Consider the following 13,937-nt stretch of genomic DNA (forward strand, 5'->3'; position numbering starts at 1 on the left):
CATTCTCTTAATCTCAAGTACCCAGGGACACGTACACTGCCAAAGGTCGCAGGGACCTCTGCCTAGGAAAGCTAGGTATTGTCCAAGGTTTCTCCCCATGGGATAGTCTGAAATATGGCCTCGTGGGAAGGGAAAGACCTGCTCATCCCCCAGCCTGACACCCATGAAGGGTCTGTGCTGAGGAGGACTAGTACAAGAGGAAAGAAGGCCTTTTGGCGGTTGTTGGCAGTTGAGATAGAGAAAAGCATCTGTCTCCTGCCGGTCCCTGGGCAATGGAACATCTCAGTGTAAAACCTGATTGTATGCTCTGTTTACTGAGATAGGAGAAAACCGCCTTATGGCAAAAGGTGGGACTTGCTGGCGCAATGCTGCTAAAAGGTTTACAGAGCTGTTTGCATATGCATATCAAGGCACAGCATTTTCCTTTAAACTTATTCATGTCACAGAGATCTTTATTCATATGTCTTACTGCTGATTTTCTCCCTACAATGATCCTATTATCCTGCCACTCCCTTATCTTTAAGATGGTAAAGATAATTATCAATAAATACTAAGGGAACTCAGAGACCGGTGCCGGCGTGAGTCCTCTGTATGCTGAGCGCCCGTCCCCTGGGCCCACTTTTTCTTTCTCTATACTTTGTCTCTGTGTCTCATTTCTTTTCTCAAGTCTCTCGTTCCACCTAACGGGAAACGCCCACAGGTGTGGAGGGGTAGGCCACCCCTTCACCCCTGCACTCCAGCCTGGGCAACAGAGCAAGATTCTGTCTCAAAAAAAAAGAAAACAACAAAAAAGAATCAATATACCTCAGACTCTTCCACAGTAAGAATCAATCTAGAAGACAATGGAGAAATGTCTAAAAGTCACCAAAGAAAGAAAAAATGGAATCAAAAAATTTTATTCCCAACCAAATTACCATTCTAGTATAAAGGCAAGAAACATCTCTGAGCACGCAAAAACACTGGGAATATCATCTCCACGAGTGTTTCTTGAAGGTGACTTTGCAGAAGATTCGAAAGGGCAAATTGCAACCAATTAAGAAATGAACAGAGAAACTATGGCAAAACTTAGTCTTATTAGGGAAGAGGGCAAAAATGAAATAAATGTTGGGATTGTAATTACAGAATAGAATGTAAATGTTTATAATCCCTGATGAGTAGAAATGATAGAACAAAGTTGAGGTAAGAAGTAGGAGAAAAAAATAGAACCTAGTATAAACACCTTTACAGCTGGTAAATCAAGTAATAGAAGTAGATGTCAAGAACTGTGGAGTCTGAGATTTTACACTGTTTGCAAGCTAAGAAGTTATTCTGCCACAGTTTCATAGAAGTTTACAGAAAAACTGAGACTCCTTGGTATGATGGTTAATACTGTCAACTTGATTGAAGGAAGCAAAGTATTATTTCTGGGTATGTCTGTGAGGGTGTTGCCAAAGGAGATTAACATTTGAGTCAGTGAACTGGGAGACGTCCACCCACCCTCAGTCTGGGAGGGCACCATCTAATCAGCTTTTGGGCCGGCTAGGATAAAAGCAGGCAGAGCAACGTGGAAGGACTAGATTGGCTAAGTCTTCTAGTCTCCACTTTTCTCCCATGCTGAATGCTTCCTGACGTCGAACACAGGACTCCAAGTTCTTCAGCTTTTGGACTATTGGTCCTACCCCAATGGTTTGCCAGGGGCCCTCGGGTCTTTGGCCACAGACTAAAGGCTACACTATTGGCCTCCCTACTTTTGTACTTTCGAGGTTTTGGGACTTGGACTGGCCTCCTTGCTCCTCAGCTTGCAGACGGCCTATTGAGGACTTCACCCTGTGATCGTGTGAGTCCTTAATAAACTCCCCTTTATATATACATCTATCCTATTAGCTCTGTCCCTCTAGAGAACCCTAATACACTTGGTCAGATACAAAGTAGCGTGAGCTTCATACTCACAGCAGTTCTTGCCTCCCAAACCCTACAGAGATATTGCAGTGCAGCCTGGGTTGATGCTATGCATGTAGTGGGTCTGCATCACCGCTGAAGAACCTTGAGTTTTGGAAATCCCAGTCTTTTAGAAGGAATCTATTGGCAAACCTGCTCAAACTTTGTCCCAAAGAGAAACATTATCTTTATTATCCTGGACAGCAAACAAACCTCCCTCTGCCCTAAACGGTGACACTATATATTCCAAGACTTTTTGTATATAACCATCCTTGAAAAATTATCCCAAATGAAAGCCGATACAAGGCACGCAGACACAGAAGAGAGCCATGGATAATTATTATCACTCAGTCACATGATAATATCTAAATGTTTAAAGGTAAGCACTGAAAAAAATCTTGTAATCCACTACAATCAGGAGGTGAAAAGGAAAGAGGCAAGCTGAGAGGAAGTCGAAGTATACTGAATTCACCATTGTTCATAAAAAGGAGTCAATGGCACTAGCTAAGAGTTGTAGAAGTAAGATAAATTAACAGCACCCAGATATACTTACAACATGAGAAATAAGTCACGCAGCATCATTTGTAAATGGAAAATGCCATTTAACCTTGTTTCAGCTGAAATATCACTTCCTCCTAGAGGCTTTCCCTGAACACCCAGCTCAGGTTTGCTGTCCTTGGTATCATCTCCCATAACCACCAAGATCACATAATTAGTTAATGGTGTAGCTGGGATTTGGGCCTAAAGATCTGCTGCTGAAATCTACACTCTGAATAGCTCAGCTCTGCTGGCCACTCACTGATGTATCTAGTTCTACTCCATTCACACTTGATAGTACAGAGTTTGTTTTGTCTTCTGAGTTTTCATAAATACAAGTCTTAATTCTCCAATGCTCTTCTAAGGTACCCTGATACATACCTTATGTTTACCCATTTCCTGATTATGGCCTCGAGGACCTCACACAAAACATGTACCCATTGCAATCATTCAATGAATGATCATGAACACAAAAGGACATTTAGGGAATCCAAGTAAATGCTGAGCAACTGCAGTGCCATGGAGTACACAGCAGCAGAATGCAGGAGAAAAATCAGGACTGATTCTCTGTCCTGTTCCGGACCACTGGATCATTATCTGTCTCTAATGAATTATGTGGGAAATTTCCAAGGTTATAAGGGGAAGCCACACACAGATCTTGAAATAGCTATAAAGGGTGAATAATGCATGCCCTATATTTAATGCATGAGAACGCAAAACACAGAAAATTGCACAAAAGAGGTCAAATGCTTATTCCCTGCAAGGAGGATGCTTTCTGCCTTCCCACCGATAAATGAATCACTGGTTGTTATATATTTTTAAACAACTGAACAGTACCCCAGGGATCCACAAAGCCTAATTTTCTCTGATCTCTTTGTGGCAAGCCATTCCTCTTATTGTGCACATAATCACCTGCATAAGCAATACCATGGATTTTGCACCCTCCTAGAAAGTGGGCACCACAGTTATATTTTCTATAAAATTGGTTGCCATGTTGCAATTAGAGGAAAAATAAATCTCACCATCTTGATGACAGCCTGTACAACTGAAACCAGGGGATATAGATGGCTCTGAGAAAATATGATATTTGACAGCATCATCTTAACACTACCAAATTATTCAGTTTTTTTCTTAAAACTCAATACTTTGCAATACTTTGCAAAGATATTACTTTTGTCATCAAATATCAGTTTGGAAAAAATTTATATTTCAGAAACTTTTTTTTTTTTTTTTTTTTACTTTATTGTAGGTTCAGGGGTACATGTGCAGGTTTGATATATAGATTAATTGTGTGTCATAGGGGTTTAGTGTATAAATTATTTTGTTACCCAAGTAATAAGCATAGTACTCAATAGCTTTTCAATCCTCTCCTTCCTCTCACCTCTACCTGCAAGTAGGTCCCAGTATCTGTTACCTACCTCTTTGTGCCCATAGACACTCAATGTTTAGCTCCCACATACAAATAAGAACATATGTATTTGGTTTCCGGTTTCTGCATTAGTCTGCTTAGGATAATGGCCTTCAGCTCCATCCATGATCCTGAAAAATACATGATCTCATTCTTTTTGTGGCTGTATTCTATGATGTATATGTGCCACATTTTCTTTATCCAGTGTACTATTGATGGGCATTTAGGTTGATTCCATGTCCTTGCTATTGTGAATAGTGCTGCAATGAACATATGTGTACATGTCTTTATGATAGAATGATTTATATTCCTTTGAGTATACACCCAATGATGGGATTGCTGGGTCAAATGGTAATTCTGTTTTAAGTTCTTTGAGAAATTGCCACGCTGCTTTCCACAATAGCTGAACTTGAAACTGGACCCCTTCCTTACACCATACACAAAAGTAGATTCAAGAAACATTTATGTGTTTTTTTAAATGCAACAAATCCATGGGATATTATAACCAATAAGTTTGATGTGGTTGCTGCAGACTCAGACTAGGGTGTCAGAGAGAAGGAGGTGGCAATAAGGAGGCACTCTCAGTGACCTGGAGGCCAAGGAGTCAGCAGCAGCATTGGAAATGTTTTAGGAAGACATTGTGACTTTTATTTAGAGCAGGGACATTTCTTATCCAGTAATAGTCTTTCACTTTAAAGCTTGTTCTAAAACTTAAAAGATCTTGTTATTGAAAAGACCTAAATCTTTGAACTGAAGTGCACTGGTAAGGGTAAATGCTTTTTGTGACAATGGTGGTGATGACGATCGAGTTGACTGAGTGCTCACCAGGCAGCAGGCGCTGTCCTTGGTGCTTTACATATGTTAGGTAGCTTAATTTCCTAAAGTACCACGTACCACGGGTAATATCCTTATCCCTCATCTTACAGATGTGAACACTGAGGCACAGAGTAATTTGACTAAGGTCACACAGCTAGTATGAGTCATAGCTGCTACAACCACTACATTTTACTGCTTCCTAGCAACATCTACCAATTACATACATACCAATGGGCCCTGTGGCAAGCATTGTCTCATTTGATCCTCACCAAAAACTGAGATAGATCTCTATATTCTCATTTTGCATATGAGGCAACTGAGGGTTATAGACATCAGCAACTTGTCCATAAACCATGCTGCTCCCATTACCTGATTTTTTAACTCTCTACTGAAATATGTCTCACTGCGTTAAAGAATGTTTAATTTTGACTATTTTCTGAAGGTTAAATTTTTCTTGATTCCTCCAGTGGTGCTTCCTTCTCAATTCATCTCAGCATACACAGAGCCTTTGCAAGTAGAATGATTCATTGGACTCTGGTAGAAGCTTTCTGCCTTCAGGACCCCAACCATATAGGACCTGCCAACTGACAGCCATGCTTCTCTGAAGAAGAGCTCTGTGTGCAGTCATAAGAAACACCCCTGGGGATTCCAGAGGATGGGTGAGACTGTGACATCAGGGGTGGTGTCACTGGTCCTCCGGCTTTTGCATGCTGCCTTTAATTGCCCAAATCACAGCTTTCCAGCAGAGAGAGAAAGGACTGAGTGTGCCTGAGCCTCAAAGGTGATGCTGTGCTATATCCCATATATCTCTCTCTTCCAATACAACTCTCACCCTCAGCAATGTCTCCTTGGCAACTGAGAAATGTGTCCATGAAGATATGTTTCTCTGCTCTTCTACCTGTCTTCAGGTTAAATTCATTAACCCCTTTCTTTGTCAGAACATGATGGTTTCCACCATTTGAACCCACTTAGTGATGCACTGTGAAATCCCAGAAATCTGACTGCACTCCTTCAAATCCTTGCTATGCAGCCTGTCAGCTATACATAAACTTGGGCAAGTTTGCCTCAATGAGACCCAGCCTTCTTTCTCATCTGTAAAATGAGGGTAGAAATATAAGAATGTTGACAGGATTTGATGGGATAATATATGAAAAGAAAAACTTAGTACAGTAATTGACCTTTACAAAGAGCTAAGTAAGTGTTAACCTTCACCATTGAAGTGCACCGGGCAACTTTACATCCTTTTAGCAGTATAAGGCATGAATTAAATGAACATGGCAGATGTGGCCCAGTCTTTTACTCTCAAAGGTTTCCCTTTTAGTGATAGCAATAGTGTCTTCCAATGTGTAAGCCTCCAATTGTATTTTCCAATTGGCTCTCTGAGGGTTATCTCAGAAGCCCGGCAGAGATAATTAGGGGACATCCAGGTCAGAGAACCTTGTGGTGAAATGCATAGTGTAAAAAAACCAGTCAACCCAACACCGTGCAAGCCAATTTCCTTTGGCAACTAGAGAGAATTGTCTTTAATCACTAAAGTGCCCTCTTCTAAATTGCCTCACTGTTTGAGAAAAAGAGCTAGGAGGGATTGAAGAAGACCACTTCTTTCCTATCTTAGGATTTGTAGAGATGGAACTAATACAATCCTCGCCTCTGCACACCACCAGTCGGAGTACAAGACTACTCAGATTTCTTCTGAGGAATTTGAGATAAGATTCCTGAGTGTTCATTAATTCATCTGTTCATTGTGAATGTTCAACTGTTCTATGAAAGGTGCCTCACATGAGGCTCAAAGCAGGATGAAATCCAGGCAAACCTCACTAGTGTGCACAAATGGGAGCAAAGCCCTGTCTGTAACAAAAGGCAAAGCTCAAATTTTTCTTGCTGTTTTTTTAATGGTGCTATATTCCAAGTAACCCCAAAGTGATGCAAAATTAATATCCCCAATGCACACCATCTAGCCTAATCGAACTCACCAACCTATGTGGCACACACAAGCAATGTCTGTACACAGGTCTTCATACCTGCCCCTGTCAGCCTTGGAATGCTTCTCTTCACCCCCACACCACTATCCATCCTCTAAACCCAGAACATGATCCAGTGTCTATACCTTCCATGAGCTTTTTTCCTCACAGCTTCTGCTCTCACTGATGCCCATCCTCAGAAACTCAAAGGAACTTATCATCTCTACCAAGCAGTATTTCTTGCATATGGAATTTTCACTCATTTTCTATAAGTGCTAGAAAAATGCTTTTTTCCTCAAAGACAAAAACTATGTTATGTATTTATTCCTTTTTTACAGTATGATAGGCTCAGTAAATATGTGTTTGTTGGTTCATAATGGCTTCTGTGTGAATCAATTCTACAAAAATTGTAACAACTGATCCACTTGAAATTCTTCACAATAAAATATTCCCTCCCCATCCCAGATCTTAAGAACACAGCATTTTATAGCCAGAAGAGGCATTAGAGATTGCTTATTCAACTTCTTCATTCTTTAGATGAAACAACTGAAGCTAGGGGGTTGAGTTGACCCGATTAAGGTCACAAGCTAAATAGGAGCCAACCTGGGACCAAGGGCCCAAATCTGTAGACTTGCAGTGGCGTGCCCTTCCTGATTCACAGCACAATGCCTCCAGATTATGCTGTACTTGTAATACAGCCCCAGCAGTTCAGTAGAGGGATGAACAGACTGGGAGTTGGCTGGCATGGGGCCAAGTCCCTGTTCTGTCATTAATTCACTATGTGGTCTTGGGTAAAGCACTTAACTCTTTGGCTTCAGAGTCCACAGCTCAAAAGGACAGATGATAAATCATATATAATTTAATTCAGAGTTTGGTAAACTACTACAGCCCAGAAGCCCAATCCAGTGTGCACCTGTTTTTGAAAATAAAGTTTTAAGGGCATCCTCATTCGCTTACTTATTGTCTTTGGCTGCTTTTATGCTGCAAAAGCAGAGCTGAGTAAGTTAATGTAAAGATTATATGACTGGCAAGACTGAAATATTTACTATTTGGCCCTTTACAGAAAAAAAAATAACTCCTGATCTAACCTGTATATAGTGTGGTTGTATGAATCCGAAATAGTTAAATATTTTACACATACCCTCTTTTAAACTGGCAAGTGCTATACCTATGATGTAAAAATTAATAATAGTATCATGAGTAATATTAAATCATGAAAGGTCATTGCAATAAGGGCAATTAAAACTTTCTTTAATAGGCAGCATCTAAATGTTATCTGTACTTGGTTTGGGATTGCTTCCCACTTGGTCATTGTAATATGTTTTTGCAGAACCAAGTGATGCCTTTAATAAATTAGAGGAAATACTCCGGAAACAATCGGATTATTTATGTATAAAACACAAAATGACTGCTTTCAGAAGAATAGCAGGTCATCCATGGAGGGATTTGCCCTTACTTTCCTTACTAACCAGACTTACCAAGGGATCACAATCCTATGTTGGAAATACCTGTAACCACCATGTGATCGAATAAACATTCATGTGGAAATACTGACACAAACCAACCTTTGATGTTGCTCTAAATGTATTAAACTTTTCCACTGCCATTTTTGAGGGGGAGGTTGGTGACTGTGAATGGTTTTGCCCTGGCATGTGCTCTGAGAATGGCCAGTGGCCAAAGAAAACAAACTGTTCTTGGGACACTGAGAAAATCAATTATTGGCCATGACCAATTTACTGCCCTTCTCACTCTTGGACCAGGAATTAAAGCCCAGAAGTCAGAAGACAAATTCTGCTCAGCATCCCCAGATGGATGACTGGGGTAAGTTATTTAACCATCCTGGGCCTCAGCTTCCTCACTGAAAACAGGGAACTAATACCTGCCTTCCTTTCTTCTTGAGTATTAAGAGAAGAAAGTGAAAGGTAAAATATTACAAGTGCTAATAAACACAAAGAGTTTTTAAAAAATAGCCTGAAGCAACTGGGCACAGTGGCTCACACCTATAATCCCAGCACTTCAGGAGGCCAAGATGGGCAGATCACGAGGTCAGGAGTTCGAGAGCAGCCTGGCCAATACGGTGAAACCCCGTCTCTACTAAAAACACAAAAATTAGCCAGGCATGGTGGCACGCACTTGTAGTCCCAACTACTCAGTTAGCTGAGGCAGAAGAATCACTTGAACCTGGGAGGCGGAGGTTGCAGTGAGCCGAGATCATGTCACTGCACTCCAGCCTGAGTGACAGAGCGAGATTCTGTCAAAAAAAGCCTGAAACTCTATGTAATTATAAAATGTATTATGTATAGAATGAGTTACCATGTATGTAGTGCTTATCAGATTCCAGACAGCGTTCTAAGAATCCAGATTTAAAAAAAAAATAAAAGGCACTGTTTTAAGTTCCCTGCATGCATTACTCAATGAATCCATCTGACATCTTATGAGGCAGGTACTGTTGGCATCATCACTATTTTTCAAATGAGAAAACTGAGACACAGAAAGATTGGGTAACTTGCTCAAGGCCACTGTCTAGTGAGTAGAGTTGTTAGGATTTGAACCCTGGCCATCTACTCTAGAGCTCGCTCTACTAACCCCTGCACTTTACTACTGCCCCAGTGAGAAAGGGGATATGACAGGTCCAGGCATGATCACACTCTGTTCAGTGCCACCCAAATGGTTCACAAAACGTGCTTCAAAGAAGGGAGGTGGTTAATTAAAGAAGGCTTCATTGAGGAGGACGGTTGTAATAGAACCTCTCTTTCCTTATGTTGTGTAGCATGCAGGACATCACAGGCACGGCTGAGTGGAAGCCACCTGCAGCTCATAGCACTTGCAAAGTTATCTTGGTGCAACTAATAATAGTGAAGAGTCGCTTACCATTTCCAGTGTATAAGGCTCACTGGCCTTCCATCCTCTTATCTGATTTGCATGGCCACCTTTTCAAGGTGAGTTGCACTTATAAGTATTTCAGAGTTTATCTCCTGAAATTCATCTCTCAAATTAAAGGGCATTTTTCTACATATCTAAAGCACCATGTTTAAACTTAAGGGAAATTATAATAATTCCCTGATATCATCTGATATTGAGTTACTATTCAAATTTTCCCATTGTCCAAAAAAATCTTCCTACTTGTTTTTTCAATCTAGGGTTCAATCAAGGTTCACCAATTGTATTTGGTTTTTATGTCACCATGATTTTTATTTCTTTTGTCTTTTCCTTTCCCATTTTCTTTTGGATAGGTAGAATTTTTTATTTCCCCCTTTTGTTTCTACCAGTTGCAAAGTTATATCAGTGTTATATTCTGTTCTTTCAGAGGTTATGAGTTAATATTAACATGCATGCTTGCCTTTGAAAAGTTAAAATTAATTACTAACCTCCTAAGAAAATAAAGACCTTAAAATGCCTTGACTGAAATTATATCTTGATAGTTTCCATTTTATAACTGTCTAGTATTCCAAATTTAGCTTTTTAAAAATCCTCTATATATGGTAATAGCTATAATGAATATTATGGTCAATACTTACTTAGATTTATCTATACAGTTATCATTCATAATAGCTTTCTCCTTTCCATTCTTTGTGTGTGTGCGTGTGTGTGTGTGTGACAGAATCCTTTCCACACTTTTCTTTTTGTGTTACTATTTTCATACTGAAGTGTACTCTTAATAGTTATTTCAAGATTAGCTAAAAACAAACAAAAACACCAGCATCAAGGGAATTTTAGAACATTATGCCAAGTGAAATAAGTCAAACACAGAATGTTCTCATACTGAATGTTCTCACTTATATGTGGAATGTAAAACAACTGGAGTCGTGGAAACATGGCAAAACCCCATCTCTACTGAAAATGCAAAAAATTAGCTGGGCATGTTGGCAGGCGCCTGTAATCCCAGCTACTCAGGAGGCTGAGGCGGGAGGATTGCTCGAACCAGGGAGGCAGAGGTTGCAGTGAGCCAAGATGGCCCCATTGCACTCCAGGCTGACGACAGAGCAACACTCTGTCTCAAAAAAAAAAAAAAAAAAAAAAGGGGGGGTGGACTGAGGGGTGAGGGGAATGGTGAACTGACAGTTTAAGGGTACAAGGCCCTGTCAGTGAGACAGGAAGAATACATTTGATTTATTTCTCTTTTTGTGGGATCAATTACACAATATGGTAAATATAGCTAATAATTGAGTGCTGTACATTTAAATTTCATAAAAAGAAATAAATTTTCAATGTTCCTATCACAATACTGTTACATATTTCAGGTGATAGATATGTTAATTAACTTGATTTAACCATTCCAGATTGTATTCAAAAATCATAACACCACTTTGTACCCCAGATATATACACATCTATGAGCTGTCAACTGAAAAAACAAATCAGAGAGATAAATGTAAAATTACAAGAGCTGTATGTTACAAAAGAGAGATGCATGGTACTATGAGGATGAAAAAAAGGGAGATACAATCTGGACAGGGTTTCAGAGAAGCCTTCCCTGAAGAATAATGACTAAGCTCAGATCTGTAGGATAAGCAGAAAATAACTACTGCAAGGGGGATGGGAGCAGAGACAGAAAGCATTCAAAGGAGAGGAAAAGCACACACAAATGCCCTAAGTTCCAAACACTAAAAAGGTCAGTGATATTGGAGCCCAGAGGTGCTTGTGTGAGCTGAGCAGATAGAGGCAGGCAGGGGTGAGACCGTGCAGAATGGGCCACAGTAATGACATGAGATTTTGTTGTTGTTATTATTACTTTTTTTATTATACTTTAAGTTCTAGGGTACATGTGCACAACATGCAGGTTTGTTACATATGTATACATGTGCCATGTTGGTGTGCTGCACCTATTAACTCATCATTTACATTAGATATTTCTCCTAATGCTATCCCTCCCCCCTCCCCCCACCCCTCGACAGGCCCTGGTGTGTGATGTTCCCTGCCCTGTGTCCAAGTGTTCTCATTGTTCAGTTCCCACCTATGAGTGAGAACATGTGGTGTTTGGTTTTTCTGGCCTTGGGATACTTTGCTCAGAATGATGATTTCCAGTTTCATCCATGTCCCTACAAAGGACATGAACTCATCCTTTTTTATGGCTGCATGGTATTCCATGGTGTATATGTGCCACATTTTCTTAATCCAGTCTATCATTGATGGACATTTGGGTTGATTCCAAGTCTTTGCTATTGTGAATAGTGCTGCAATAAACATACATGTGCATGTGTCTTTCTAGTAGCATGATTTATAATCCTTTAGGTATATACCCAGTAATACGATCACTGAGTCAAATGGTATTTCTAGTTCTAGATCCTTGAGGAATCGCCACACTGTCTTCCACAATGGTTGAACTAGTTTACAGTCCCACCAACAGTGTAAAAGCGTTCCTATTTCTCCATATCCTCTCCAGCACCTGTTGTTTCCTGACTTTTTAATGATTGCCATTCTAACTGGTGTGAGATGGTATCTCATTGGCTTTTATGCTAAGAAATATAGACAGTCATTGGAGGGCTTTCCTCTGAACCACAGTGTGGAGAATGGGTTGGTGGTGCAAAGGTGGATGAGAGAAGTACTTAAGAGGCTGTAGGACCAATTCATGCAGGAGCCAAGGGTAACTTTGTCTAGAGAGATGTGGAGCTGGGGATAAGCAAATCCATCAGTGACACCTGCAGGTGGGGTGATATGGAAAGAGGGAGGAGGTGGGACAGGCATTGGCTTTGTATTCACCCAAGCCTAACTCAATACTGCACAGGATCAGTTAGTGAGGACCCAACTGGATTGGCCTTTCCCTCAGATTCCTTTCCTGTCCCTATTAAAAATGGACTTAGAATCCCATAAACCCAATTTGAATTAGGGCCCTTTATTCCCCTCCAATAAAACTTACGACTTTCATTAGATCCAGTAAAATTCCTAACAACATCTTCTTAATTCCCTCTTTAAAAAGCCACTTTACATGGTCTAAATATAACAATTATTTGGTAGTGGCAAATGTATTCCTAATTAAATAATTATTTTATTACACATTATCAGCTTAAAATGCTTAGAGCCTGAGATCTGTCAGGGAAATAAATTATTTTATTTACAGAGTTAGGCTGAGAAACCTGATCTTCCCAGCAGAGATAAATCAGAACCTACTGCCCTGATGTGAGGCAGGATTTATTAGGCCCTGTGGCTGGAGTTCCCATTTCCTCTGGTGAATTTCTCCACCTGTACTTGTATGTGCATATTTGTGTCTGTATGTGTGAATACGTACATACAGACATGAAAGAGAAGTGTCTATGAGACAAGAATCCTCTCCTATTCCCATCACTAAAATATTCCTCTGAAATCGTATGTCAGAAAAGAATTTGAAACCCCTAATGATTAAAGGCAAACATCCCTCAGAGAGATGAAATAGGAAACTCTGGTAAGCTGTAAATGACTCATTGAACCATATGTGTCAGATCTTTCAACTTCTCCAGCAGCTGAGGGGAAAGCACTGGAGCCATGGGAGCTTTGATGGAGGGCATGGATGTCATAAATTGGAGACCTGACACTTCCAGGGACCATGATGTAAACATTTAGAGCACTGGGCACTCACTAGTGCTCAGTTGGTTGAAGGAATGATAACCAAAGGCCAAAATTCCAATATCACAACTTTGCAGAAGCCAGCCCTGACTCCTAAACAAGTCGTTGTTAAAGTTGGACTTGGTTTCCACTCATGAGGACAGGCTTCTCCAAGACTTGCCTTGGCCCAGCCCACAGCCCCAGAAGTTGGTTGTCTTTATATTATGAGAATGAGGGGGCTCTAATAATGTGAGACATACACTTGGCCTTGTGAGTTTAATTTCTGACACCAGGAACAGACTTGTACATACCCATTCACCTCTTTGGCCTGGGTCACTTGAGCTCTAAAGTCTGTATGAAGAGGCCAGGACAGGAGGTAAAGTGTAGGCTGCATTTGGCCATGGAACTGAGAAGTCTGATCTAAATCATGCATTTTTTTTTTCTCCAAGATGGAGTTTCACTCTGTTGCCCAGGCTGGAGTGCAGGGGCACAATCTCAGCACACTGCAACCTCCATCTCCCGGGTTCAAGCAATTCTCCCACCTCAGCCTCCCAAGTGGCTGGTACTACAGGTGCACACCACCACGCCCGGTTAATTTTTGTATTTTTTTAGTAGAGATCGGGATTCACCATGTTGGCCAGGCTGGTCTCGAACTCCTGACCTCAAGCAATCTACCCATCTCAGCTTCCTCCTAAAGTGCTGTGATTATAATCGTGGGCCACCACGCCCAGCCTAAATCATGCATCCTTTTATTCAACCACTTTTTCATCGGTTTATTCA

The sequence above is a fragment of the Macaca thibetana genome, chromosome 9 (genome assembly GCF_024542745.1).
Source record: "Macaca thibetana thibetana isolate TM-01 chromosome 9, ASM2454274v1, whole genome shotgun sequence".
NCBI lineage: Eukaryota > Metazoa > Chordata > Mammalia > Primates > Cercopithecidae > Macaca > Macaca thibetana.